Source organism: Falco cherrug, chromosome 9 (genome assembly GCF_023634085.1).
Source record: "Falco cherrug isolate bFalChe1 chromosome 9, bFalChe1.pri, whole genome shotgun sequence".
In the NCBI taxonomy this organism is placed as follows: domain Eukaryota; kingdom Metazoa; phylum Chordata; class Aves; order Falconiformes; family Falconidae; genus Falco; species Falco cherrug.
The window spans coordinates 22,815,168-22,827,997 of NC_073705.1; positions in this window are offsets into that span (position 1 = coordinate 22,815,168).

Consider the following 12,830-nt stretch of genomic DNA (forward strand, 5'->3'; position numbering starts at 1 on the left):
ATTAGCTATCACTTGTGCAAAAGGAGACAGGCTGCAGTGTCCATGGGGAGCTGATGCAACATCTTGGGATGATAACTGGCCTTTGCAAGAGCTTTTGCTTAAAAAATGTATTTACCCAGTGTCGGTTTAATATTCCTTGCTTAAGAGAGCCTGGGCATAACCAAAGACAGTGGTGTTTAATCAGGCTAAAGAGCTGTTTAAACATACTTACAACTGTAGCACAGTACAATGTGGCCAGCCAGCATGGAGAAGGCAGGGTCATGCAGTGTGTTAAGAAGCAAACAGCCCTTTCTTCTGCTGCACGCTGATCCAGCAGTGCTTTTCAAACTGGGTCCCCTGGGCTAATTCCCAGCTGAGCACTGGAAAGTTTAGTTTGTATTGGCAGATGCTGGCTTCAAAAGGTAAACTGTGTGCCCTGCCTGCTTTAATAAGACAGACCTGTCCATATGCACGTAACCCTCCTAGCTTCTTCAGATCCTTTCAGTTCCTTGGATGACACTGGCTGAGCGCCAAACCTCCACTGCCCAACAAGCCTGTGGCTAAACCCACAGGAGGGGCTGCAGCACCTCGCAGTGTTGATAAAGCCAATTCTGCTGAAACATGCAGAATTTGATCTTTATCCAAAACATCACTGAGCTGGGCCAAAAATACCATTAGCTATTTCCATCCTTATCCCTAATAAGCACACAATGAAAAGAAGTGAAACATGATGTTAAAAAAAAGGTATTTTTTTTTTCAGCCATAAGAAAGGATTCACTCTGGGCAGGGCTTGTTCCTGCTGTCATATCCATCTTCTTTTTTGAGGATTTGACCCTGCAGAGCCCCCGGCTCACGCTCATCAGCACCTTTGGCTGTCGAGTTTTAATTATCTAATGAAATAATAATAATAATAATAAAAAAACCAAAAAAACCCACCTAATTTTTCCTTAATCTTAAAGCCATTGCTAACATGTGGTTTGTCATTCCCTTTGGAAAGATATGGCCCTGGAGGGGCACCAGGTAAAAGCCTGGGAGCCTCCAGCTGTGGCCCAGATGCCCAGTGGGCCACAGCCACGGTGCTGAGTCTCTGCCTTTGTGGTCTGCCAGGGAAGGGGAGAACACTGCGCTGTCACAGGCAGCATTTCCCCAGCAGCCGTGAAGGGTGCTTGGAGCTTTTGCAGTCTGGTATTCGTGGCTGCCACCGTGACCCAGAGCAGCTGCACCTTCAGGAGTGTAACCACTTATTCAGGTGCACAAATGTAGCTTTCTAGGTGCATGGCACAGATGAGTCCGTGTGTGCTCCTCAATACAAAATGTAAACACAGTTGCACTGAAAGGAAAAGGAGGAAGAAAAGGAGTACAGCCATGCACACATCTGAAGATGAGAAGGACAAATCAAGAAAAGGCAATGACATCTGTGTTGAGCAGAGTAATATTTCCAGGCATTTCAAGTCCGCCAGTGTGTGTGGAGGTGGGTGGTGTGTCCTGTCAAAAAGGATGCAGGACAGAGTTTATAACGTGAATCCCAGGAGCATGTGGTTTACCGCTAATCATTAATAATCTCCTTTAATTCCCACAAAGGTGTGAGGCATTCCAGCTAAGCACACTTTATAGCAATATCCACCTTGGATAAACAATATGCAATGTAGTTAGTGCTCCTGCAAACTCCTTGGCCAAGTAATTACTGCGCCTTCTTGTCAATAATCCAAGGAGAGGAGAAAAGGGGTTTCCATGAAGAGAAGTAAGAAACACTGACCTTCATGCAAATACTTCTTTCTTCTGCTTCATTTCTCCCCTCCTGTTTTCCAGCAATAAGACTGTTTTAGATGGCCAGGAAAGAGGTTGTTTAGGAATGGAGGTGCTGCATTTTGTTATGCAGGTTTTTTTAAAGAAATGTCTAGGTAATTTCACAATTAGCCTACAGCAAAATTTAGTCCTTCATGTAGATTCACACAAAAAATAGACTGTTTTTACTGGGACTGTAGTAAACATTTCTAAAACAGACGTAGCCTGAGGTGAAGCTATTCTTGTACCTGTGTTTAGAAAGGAAGGGATAAAAAAATTACAAAATGAATAATTCCTGAGTGGATTAAAACTGTAGATGCCTGTTAAAACACAGTCTCTGATCATGTGGGCAGAGGGTGCATCCTACTATATAACATTGCCACCTGGCAAAATGAGCTGCAATTTAATTGACAGGCATTTTCAAATCCACACTAGTACACCTTACAGTGAGTGAGTTGGAGCCTCATGCTGCAGCCCTTATTCTTGGGAGTAATCATTACTCACCAGAGTAGTCTACTGGTTTCACCTTTTACCAGCTTTAAACTGGGGGGGAAATAAAGAATATCCATGGACAAATTTTTATCTTTGTTAAGATGACACATTCTCTTCACCCATTCAAGAAATATCGTCCTCTCTTATCACCCTCTCAAGGTCTTCAAGTACCTACATGGGGAAGAGATTTCTGATGGAAGACGGGTCTTTAATCTAGCAGAAAAAGGCATAATGAGATCCAGTGATTGAAAGCTGAAGTTAGACAAATTCAAACTATCTTATCTAGGAGCTTGGTAGATTCCCCATCACTTTTGAAGTCTTTAAGAAGATATCCAGTCTTGATGTAAAAGATATGCTCTAGATCAAACAGAAGTTATGGGTTTGATGCGAAAATTATTGGGTGAGGTTCTGCAGTCTGTGTTATGCAGGAGGTCAGGCAAGGGAATCATAATAGTCCCTTCTGGCTTTAAAATCTGTGAAGCCCAAACACGACTTCAATGAGGAAAAAGCAAGCCACCCTGACGACCTCTTCTGCCCACAGAACTTTAATTTTGGAAACAGAGGCTGGTTAAAGCAGTTCATCAGCCTTACCTGGACTCTGCCTAGCAGAGTATTCGTAACACCCCAGGTTCTTTCAAAGAAAGAAATTTGAAAACACTCTAGTTTCTCTTTAATAAAAGTAGTTGGAAAATGCTGACTGGTTTCTCAACCAGCATATAGCTATTTCTTTTCAAAATATAACAACTTTTTGTACTTTAAATTTGCACAGCAAATGTTTTACGCTGTTTCTCATAATTTTCAGCATCTATTTATTTGTTGCTCCTTATGACGTATTCCTGTAAATGAAGAGGAATTGAACTAATTTGGTAAGATTCCTATTTTTAATGACATTTATACATCTGCTAAGTGGGGAATAATTAATGTCTTATAATCATATTACTTTTATTGCTTCTCCACTGTGTAGCTAAGTCAAGAAACAGCTTTCAAATTGATCCCCAAAAATACCAGCTTCCACAGCTTTATCTTGAGTGTTGTATAATTTTCCTTAAATTGCCAGCTCCAGGAGTCATGTCAATATATGAAAATATTGACATTTCTTTTCAAAAAAATAATCATTCATGGTGGTTGCCAGTAAAGTTTGAAAATATGATACTTGCTCCTCAAAAGACTTAAGCAAATAGCCGAGAAAATAAACACATCCTTTTCTTTTTTCATCTTATTATTTTAAAGGAAATCTCGTGATTCTGGAATTTAAACAATTGGGGTTGGCAGCTCCCAGGTGTGCTGAGACTGAACTTCTCCCATGTGGAAGGAAAAGCTGGCTGGGGGAGAAAAGGCCACCTCGGTTTGTGTGGAGTGGTGGGGGCTTAAGAACCCCTATATTTTCTAAAAAAATCCTCCAAAGTCTAGTACCAAAAAAAACCAAAGACCTGAACATGAGATGAACCCTTTGAGATGCTGATGGTCTGGTCTGGGCGCAGGGACTGTGTGTGGCATCTCCTGACAGCACCTTTCCCTTCTCCAGCGGTTTGGAGGGTGGTGGTTCAATCGACCCTCTGAGCTGTGATGAATATTTGGCCAAGGATGCAGTAACACACACCACGGTGCTTCCCACACCACCAGCAGTAAATACTCGCTTCAGTGGCAGCCAGGTGTTTCCTGCGCTGGGAGCATTAAAGAGGCTAAACCCAGTTTTCTGTGACACGGAGATGTTTTATTTGCATGGGGGGGCTGCCACGCTCTGTGCAGCTTTTGGGCATCGCGTTTGCCACCCACAAGGCTCCTGGAGGTGCCTGGGGGGTGGGGGGTGTAGGGGATGTCCAGAAGGTCCTGGCACTGCTGGGAGCCATCACCAACTGGGGAGCGGGCTGTGGGGGACAGAAGAGGCTGGGTGGGGTGGGAGGGGTGGTATGGGGACTGTCCCCACAGCCTTGCTGGCATGCACAGCCGTGGGCATAGAAAGGTGTGCGTGTGTGGGTGTGGGGCTGCAGGGTGGGTGCTGGGGCACTGGGGGCAGCTGCGGGCAGGGGGATCGGGCAGCCCATACGCGCTCCCCTCAGCCTGCCTGATCCCCCCACCACCTCAACCTGACAAGCATCCCTGGCTGACCGTTCCATAGCCAAACTGCAGTGAGCAAGCCAGTCTGACTTTGCGCTGGGATGGAAGGGGAGCGATCACATAACTACAGCTGAGCATGAGCCTTGAAGGAATCTGACCCTCACCTTTCCTCGGCTTGTCTGAGATTATTCTGTCATTCATGCACTTCTTGTATAGATGGGAGCTCACATTTTTTTCTGAAGGGATTTCTCTGCTCGAACGCTATCTCAAGCCTTAGACTGTCATGCTTTCATTTGAAGGGTGTGGATCGACAGCAAGGTGGGCAGAAACTCAGAGCTTTAATGCGCTTAAATGACCATGTGGACCTGCTCACACTAGCAGCAGCAGGGTTCACAAATGAGCTGTGGTGCAGAAGGTGTGTGAAAAATGGCAATAATATGTAAAAGCCTCTTTAAAGTCTCCAGTTCTTAAAGAGGCATGGACGTCCCTCAGGCTCTCCAGCTCTATTCTGTTGTCATCTCACTCCAAACTGTCACAAGATGTCAGTGTTTTCAGATACTCCCGCTATGGCTGAGCAAACAGTCTCTCTGCACTGTCTGGCTGACTTTCAATGGCACAGAATTCATCCATAAAACTGAGCCATAAGGTTCACAGCAGAGTGGCTGTGAAGTTTCCAAATCCAAGTTTCAGCCTCCAGTGGCGGGATCAAGGCAGAGTCGCTGTTTCCCCTTGGCCTTGGGGTAGCTTTAAGGCACCCAGCGCTCGAGCTGAGGTGGGTGATGCTTATTTGGAGCTTGGTGTCGGCATGGAATTCCTCAGCGCATAAATGCAGCAGGGTGAACCAAGAGGAGGAAACGTGGCAAAGCAGCAGAAAACTTCTCTTCCCATGTGTGGTTTAACATGTGCTAAAGGTTTGTACTTCAGGGGGGATCCTAGAGACTCAGAGACAGGCCACGGTCGTGTTGCAGCCTCCCCATGCTGGCAGTGTGACAGACAGAGGGACACTGCTTTAGCACCCGACTTGCTCCTATCAGGCATGATGCAATAAGCAGAAATGGTGCAGGTGGGAAAGGAAGCGGCTGAACCTGTTAATGTGATACTACCTAGCAAGGTGGTGCTTGGGCAGGTCTCAACGTTAATGCACTGGAGCTAATGCAGCCCTGATTTTGAAGTAAATCTTGCCTTTCCGCCCCCCCCCCCCCCCCCCTTTCCTTTTTTATTTCTTCTTGAGAAATCCTTTCAGAGTGCTCTGGGATAAGAAGTTTCTTTTAGCTGGTAAATTCATTAATCCCAGGTTCCCCTGCAAGGCATATCAGCCATGATGACCTTTGGTGGGTGGTTCAACATCCTGTCTATAGGTATTTTTGTAGGTCCTTTTACATCCAAAGACCTTAATCCAGTCCTCTTTTCACCCATATATACATAGAAAGATTTGCAAGGACCCAATGTCATCCACTCTTCCCAACAAATACAGAACATGTAATTTCCTATCCACTGCTGACCCTGCTGCTCTGGGACATGAAGGTTATAAAAAATGGCAAAGCCTTATGCTGAGAGCCCTGGACATTTTCTTCCTGGTCACTTTACAAGTCCACTTGTAAAACTTAAGAGGAGCACCTTAGCGTGAAAGGCATCTACATTTACAGAACTATCTCCAAGGTCCCTATAAAACCACTTCATGTGTTATAAAATTGATATGGGATCCTACTTAGGAAGCTTTGGATTACCCCTTTAGGGAGCCACTCACTGCCATCATCTAAATAAGAATAATATCTTACCAGGCAACTGATAGACTCCACCAGTTGGATAGCACTGATGTGCTGTTGTTCCACTGGACCTTCCTGGCAGTATTCACTGACCCCTCCAATGGGGACAAATGGTGTTGTATAAGAATTTTTCCCCCATGTTCTTTATGGGAGATTTGTCCTTCTCAAGGCCCAAAGTGTGGGGTTTTTTTTTAACAGAGACCTTTGTGGAGTGTGCCTGTGAAGCCATGAAAATGAGCATAATTTCAGATGGAGATGTGTTACTGGGAAAAACCTGGTCCCATTGCATAGAAAACTCCTTGGAAAAATAAATAGGTTATGATAATGTTTGTTGCTCAGACAAATCCCTCTGAGTTGAGCCTTTTGTGTTAATTCCAAAGTATTTACTTCAGAGAGATACTCTAGGTTGGATGTTTCTGTATGAGAGGACAGCCGATGCACGCCGTGATTGTTTGCCACCGAGCTGTCCTGCTGCCTCGCAAGCCACACCTTTTGCTGCCATCCCAAGGTTTGGATTTGATTTCCCTTAAGGAAGAAGCTTGTGTTCGCATTCTCCATCCACCTGTGTTGCCTCAATACAGCATTGTACATTTCCTGCTTCCCCTGCACACCCCACCTCCAGCCCCCCGCCCCGAATTTGCTCTCCTTGAGTGGCACGAAGGAAAAAAAAAAATATCTAAAAAAAAAGCCCACCTCCTACTAAGAGGACTAAGACCTGGAGAGCCATCGAAGAGGAGAGGCCGTTGCTTCTAAAGTTCAGATATAAAAAAAATGACTCGTTCTTTTGAGCTTGCTGTTCCCTGATGTGACACTGTGATCAGTATCAAATGCTTGGTGGCAAGGATTTTTGTCAAGCTTTCCCCAGCTAAAATAGATTTAACCTACCAGTTGCTCTTTGTGGGTTTAACAATGTGTGTGACAATAAAGGGCTGCTGCCGCTGCATTGTTAATACATGAATAGTCCCGCTTCTCTGTATTTACTATTGTGCGCTGCAGATTTCCAGGAAGGAGTGTTTGGCTCTGGCTGTTGATACAGGTCCTGTTTTGCAGAAGGAGCTGAATCAGCCCCTCGGTGATTAGTCCATGCAAAGGTGCAGTTAGGATTTAATTGAAATTAAAGGAAAGCACCTGATTGTGTTTGAATTGCTGGCTGGGTTTTTTCCCTGCTCAGAGATGGTGCACCTGGGGTCTGCACTGTGCTGTCACTGCCTCTGGGCACGAGGAGTTCACCCCGTGGGCAGGGAACTTGCAAAATGCAAAAGTCAGGGAAGAAATCTGCTCCTTGATAGCGGTTTGTGGTTTGCTTCTGGCTGGGGCTGGCCGATAGTGCAATGGCCAGAATAAGAGGCATCGAGAGGGAAACTGATGCACCGTGGCCTCCTGAAAAAGCGTGAATGAATGAGAGGGGAGCTGCAAATGCCCTCGAAGAGGCTCCTGGTGACTCCTGTGCATGTCGTTTATTTTCATTCTATGTCGCACACCATGAGCACCCAGCCAGGACCAGGCTGCCTGGCACGGAGGAGGATGGTGAAGGCAGGATGGCTAGCCGGGGTGAAGCAGAGTGTGGCAGCATCCCTACTTGTCCAGTACTGAGGGGACTGCCCCGTGCACCGTGTTGGAGGTATGTCCCCATCCCTGCTTCACCAATCCAAAATGCCCTTGCAGCCTCCATGAGGCAAGAGGGTTGCCCGTGAACCTTGGCCAGCCCCATGAATGTCCCCTCAGGAGCAAATCTCCATGATGCCTTTGCTCCCCCAAGCCTAAAGGAGCCCTTCTGGGCAGCGCCCTCGATGGGAGCCAAATCCAGCTCTCCCCTGGACAGCCTCCAGCGATCTCCAGTGACCCAGAGTTGGCCACCCAGGTGGGAAAGGGAAACTTGCTGTCAAGCGCTGGGGAAAAAAGGGGAAAAACCCCAGAGGGTCAAGCACCCTTCCATCCTGGAAGCGATCTTTGCTGGTGTTTCTCTTGGTTTCATTTCCGTAACAATCAGCCACTTATTATTAAATCAGAGCTGCTGGGGAAATGGAGTTAAATTAAGGGAGATCAGAGGCAGGAACGGAAGCGATGTCTATATAAATATCTGCCTATATTATATAGAGTACTGTAGTTAATCAATCCTGAGAACAAAGAACTTGGCTTGAACTAAGAAACAGCCCCAGCCAAGTGAAGGAGCCCTGCTGTGGTAAGCAAGCAAACAGCGCTATCGACAAGGAAATGTTTCTAAAGGCCTCTCTCCCACTGAAGGAGTTGAAAAACAAGGGTTTTCAGCCCCTGGGGCAAGCACTGGTTCCCTGGCTCTTTGGGCGAGCACTCCTCTGAAGGTTAGCGAGCGCGGGAGCCAGATGAGGGGACAGCAGCTTCTCTTAACTGAGGCAAAAAACTTATTGATTATACGTTCAATAAAAGGTCAAAACTCCCTTTGAGGGTCACCACAGTGGCAGTAAAGCTCTTCCCAGCCCCAGCCCCTCTCCCTGTCTGCTGAGTGTTTCGTGCCAGTCTCTCCAGGTGGACACCTGGGGTAAAAGTGAGCTGCAAATGAGCTAATCATCATTAATGTGTCGGTAGAACCTGCCAGCCTGACATCCCTCCTAATGGCTGACAAATGTCAGGGTGACTTGTATGCTTTTTTTGTTAATTGAATTGGTTAATTAGGTCCCAGAGGCCTGGCTGCTAATTGTGAGCTGCAGTGGAATACCGTGGTGTTTCTTTTTTTTAAAAAAAAACCAAAACAAAAAACAACAAAAATGCCACAACAAAAAAAAACAAAACCCCCCATAAAATCCGATGCAAGGAAGTTAAAACAAAAGGGAGCAATGGGGGGAAAAACAGCACCCCCCACTCACTCACTCACACACACGCACACACAAAACCTCCTTTGTGTTCTTTACAATCTGTACAGTTACCTTCGCTTAATTTCTGACCTGCCACATGCTACTGCCTTCTTGATGTGTTTTTAAAAGGAGGGTTAGAGAAATTCCAAATCTGCCGTTTTTGTTGGGAGCATCTGCTCAGTCAGAAACACAGTCATTAATTTTCTGCCAATTAGCAAAAAAAGAGAGAGAGAGAGAAAGAGAGAGAGGAAAAAAAGAGGAGGGAAAAAACCCCTCCAGATTTGCATCTTAATTTGTTACTTTGTAAAGATGATGTTTTTTTTAAAAGTTAAATACTCCCTCCGGTTTGCCAGTCATAGAAAGTGAAGAGATGATAGCAACTTCCCACCAAGAAAAGGCAATTAATCATTATATTTTGCACTTCTATAGCAGCTTTCATCCCCTGATCTCAAAGCGCTTTGTGAAATTACTGTATTAAGTCTCCTGCCAAGCCCCGGTGAGGGTGGCAGTGTACCAGCAAACTCCTTGGGGCCAAGGTGGTCTTAATCTGCGCCTGCTGAAATGTGCCAAGGACACTAATAAACTTTATAATAAATAATTACTGGTCTACCTGTTTCAGGGAGGGGTATGCAGAGATGCAGGGAGCATTTGGGGGCTTCCTGCAGCAATACAACCTGGGAGCTGGAGGGAACGTCTTGAACCACCTTCTCCTAGTCTCGGCATTCCTGGCTGGCTCCTACATGCAGAAAGATCTCTTGCATTGCAGTAATTAAATGTATTAGAGCTAAAGCTGTTCAAGTAGCAGCTTTTTCACTGTGCAGAATACCCCACAGACTATGAAAACTGCATCCACTCTGTCCTGAAACAAATAACTTGTGAATGCGAACACTTCCTTCCAGGCAAAAGTAGAATAAAAAATGCCCAGTCACTTGAAATATCTTTGTCATAAACTGTACCACTTTGCACCACATCTCAGCATTGTAAACTCTGCTCATTTCCCCCTTCCTACAAGGAAATCTATTTTGCTTTAAAAATCAAAGCCATTTTTTTCTGAATGAAATGAGGGTATTCTTGTTGATGGGGTTTGGTTTTGTTTAAATCAGATGCTTCCCTCCAGAACTGGTTTGTGCGATTTTACAGCAAGATGTCAAAATCCATACATTTCCAAAGAAACGGAAAAAAGGTCCAATTAACACCGAATAACCATCACTCCTAAAACAGCCTTTTCCTGAACCACTACTGACCTGGGAGGCTTAGCCGCTTGCCTGTTTCCACGTGTATTTTTGATTGTTGGTAATTTTTCTTCCTTTGTATAACAGAGGGATCCTATTGACACAGAAAGTGGAAATCCCCATGGTTGATCCCTGGTGTTATTTCTGCTGCAGACTTGTTGCAACAGCACAAGTCAGTTTGCCTCAGTTTCCCCTTTCTCCCCTTGGCCGGGGACGCATGGTTCCCCCAGGCAACCTCCCTGCCAGCCAGGCACATGCCTTTGCTCCCCCCCTCTCTTCTCACCCCAAAGCTCTTACAGGCACCTCAGGGCTGTCAGGAGGTACAGTTTGTGGATGCTGGCAATGGACTCACAGCCCTCGGGTGAATATAAAATACGACGATTATCCTGCTTGCTTCCCCAGCCCCCTTCCCATCGGATAGCAAAGTTGCCTTACGAGTTAAAATAAATTGCCTCGTGCTCCCCACTGAAAGCATTTTGACTTTGTCTTGAATCGCGTATTCCAGTAGTCATTATACTTCAGCTGCTTCTTCTTCTTCTTCTTAGCATATGACATATATAGCAGTTCAAAAGTTGCAGTGAGCTGCTGCCAGGTCACATTCAAAGGAAAGTATCTGGGAAGCTGGCAGCTAAAAGTATCTGATAAGTTGGCACTGTTACTGCTCAGCGGGAGGAGGGAGCAGTGAAGGAAGGAAGGGGAGGGGGAGCTAGGCATGGGGGAGCAGGGAAGGGGAGACATTCAAAGGGCTTTTGTTTCTGGATCAGATTCTTCCAGACTCTGAAACTTTTGCAGAGATGTATGTGCCAGGGACTTTTCCCCCCCTTCTCTTCCTCCTCTCCATAGTTTAATGCATTAAAATAACCTATTAAAAGACCTATATTTGCTTTCAAGCAGACTCTGAAAGGCGCTCAAGATGTCACTATTAAAAACGGCGCTGCGCTTTGCAGGCGAGGGTCTGTGGCTAGGAGAATAAAGCAGAATTGATTAGCTGCTCTGACTTTGCCAGCCTTACAAAGGCTGCGGTGTGCCACAAGTTGCTAGAGAACAGATCAGCAGCTTCTAACCAGCCTGCTTGTATACAAGGGTGCGTTGCTTCAAAATCCGGCTTGGTTTTGCAAAGCCTGACACTGGTCTGGCATTCCCATGATGGCTCCATGTTTTCCCCTTCCTCATGCCCTGTTTCCCCCCTTTTGCAAGTCATTTGGGAAGGGTCAAAATTAAACTGTCACGAAATTCTCTCTGAACCCAGAGAACAAAATACCCCCCTGGGAGGGTACGGAGGGTGTTCGATCCGAGGAGGCCATGGGACCCCAGTGCAAACACTGTGGCTCTTGCCCCAAGAGGCTTGTCCTGGCTACATAATCGATGATGAATGCTAGAACAAACAGACTGGAAAATGTCAGCAAATGCTGCAAATGGCCAAAAATATAAAGCCAAGGCACAAAGGTAAAGAAAGGACTGAAGCCCTTACGTTCTGCATAGAAAAGATCTACTCTGCACCTTTGAAATTAAGGAACGGAGTTAGTGTCATGCCGTGCATCAATCTGACAATCCACCCCTGAGTAGTCATTGTCATTATACCACGGGTCACATGTGTTACAACTCTATTAATGTGTATGAAGTTACTCCCAGTCTAACAGTGGTCTAAGAAAATCCAGCTTAATTAGATTGTCCTTGTAATTAAATGCAATTTATTCTTATGCTTTGTGTTATGTTTCTGGCTTGCCCATACTATTGTCGGCTGATTATTAGAAACGTGTTTATGGAAGGTGTAACAACTGTGTAAGAGCTGTGTTTATAGCAAACATACAATTAGCTATGTTTGTACCATTCCCAGGACAGCAGGGGCTTGGACCCTAGATGCAGCTGGTGATGGGAGTACTCCACAAATAAATAGTAGGCACAGGCAAGCCTGATCTCATTTGCCTTGGGAGGTTAAGAATATATATATAAAATCAGGCTGAGGTTCTGTGTTCGTGTTTTATATCCAGAATCCTTCCCGAGCAAAGCTCCCACTAGCCCTGCCTAGTGACTAACACCTTCGGCTCTGCTCTTTCAGAGATTTGCACGTGATTAACCCAGCCTGTTAAAAACTGGGCCACTGACTTTAACAGGGACTACATCTAGAGCTACAAGGTAAGCACGTGTCAGTCCCTGAAGGACTGGGACCGTGTGTTATTCATACCTGTGCAAGTCAGGCGGAAAACACCCTTTTCTTCCTTCACAATTATGCCAACAGCTGCCCAAGGTACAAGCAGAAGAGCAGATCCAAGGAGACACAAGGCTGCAGAGGTGGGCTCACATCAAGAGCTGCTCTTCATGCCTCCCCTCACCAAAATTTACCAGCCATCAGGTTTTCATACTTTGTTTTCAAAGGAAACATTTTCTGAATGGTACTTCCATGCCTACTGAAGTCAACAGAATAGGTGGAAAATAATCCAATATCTTCAGTAATTTCAGATTAAATCAATAGTAAACTAGGCGCAGACAGCAAGCCAGGTCTCCATTGTTGCTACTTAAAATATTTTAATAGAGGTAAACATCTCTGCAGGTAAGCTGGTTCAAGGAGGGTGAGAATCCAGAGCAGATTGTGGGAACAGTTATTTCCCCCCAAGCCGTGCCCCACCCCCCCCCCACCCCGCCCCTTTCCAGCATGTTCTTGAATAACCTGATTATTCTCATTAGTG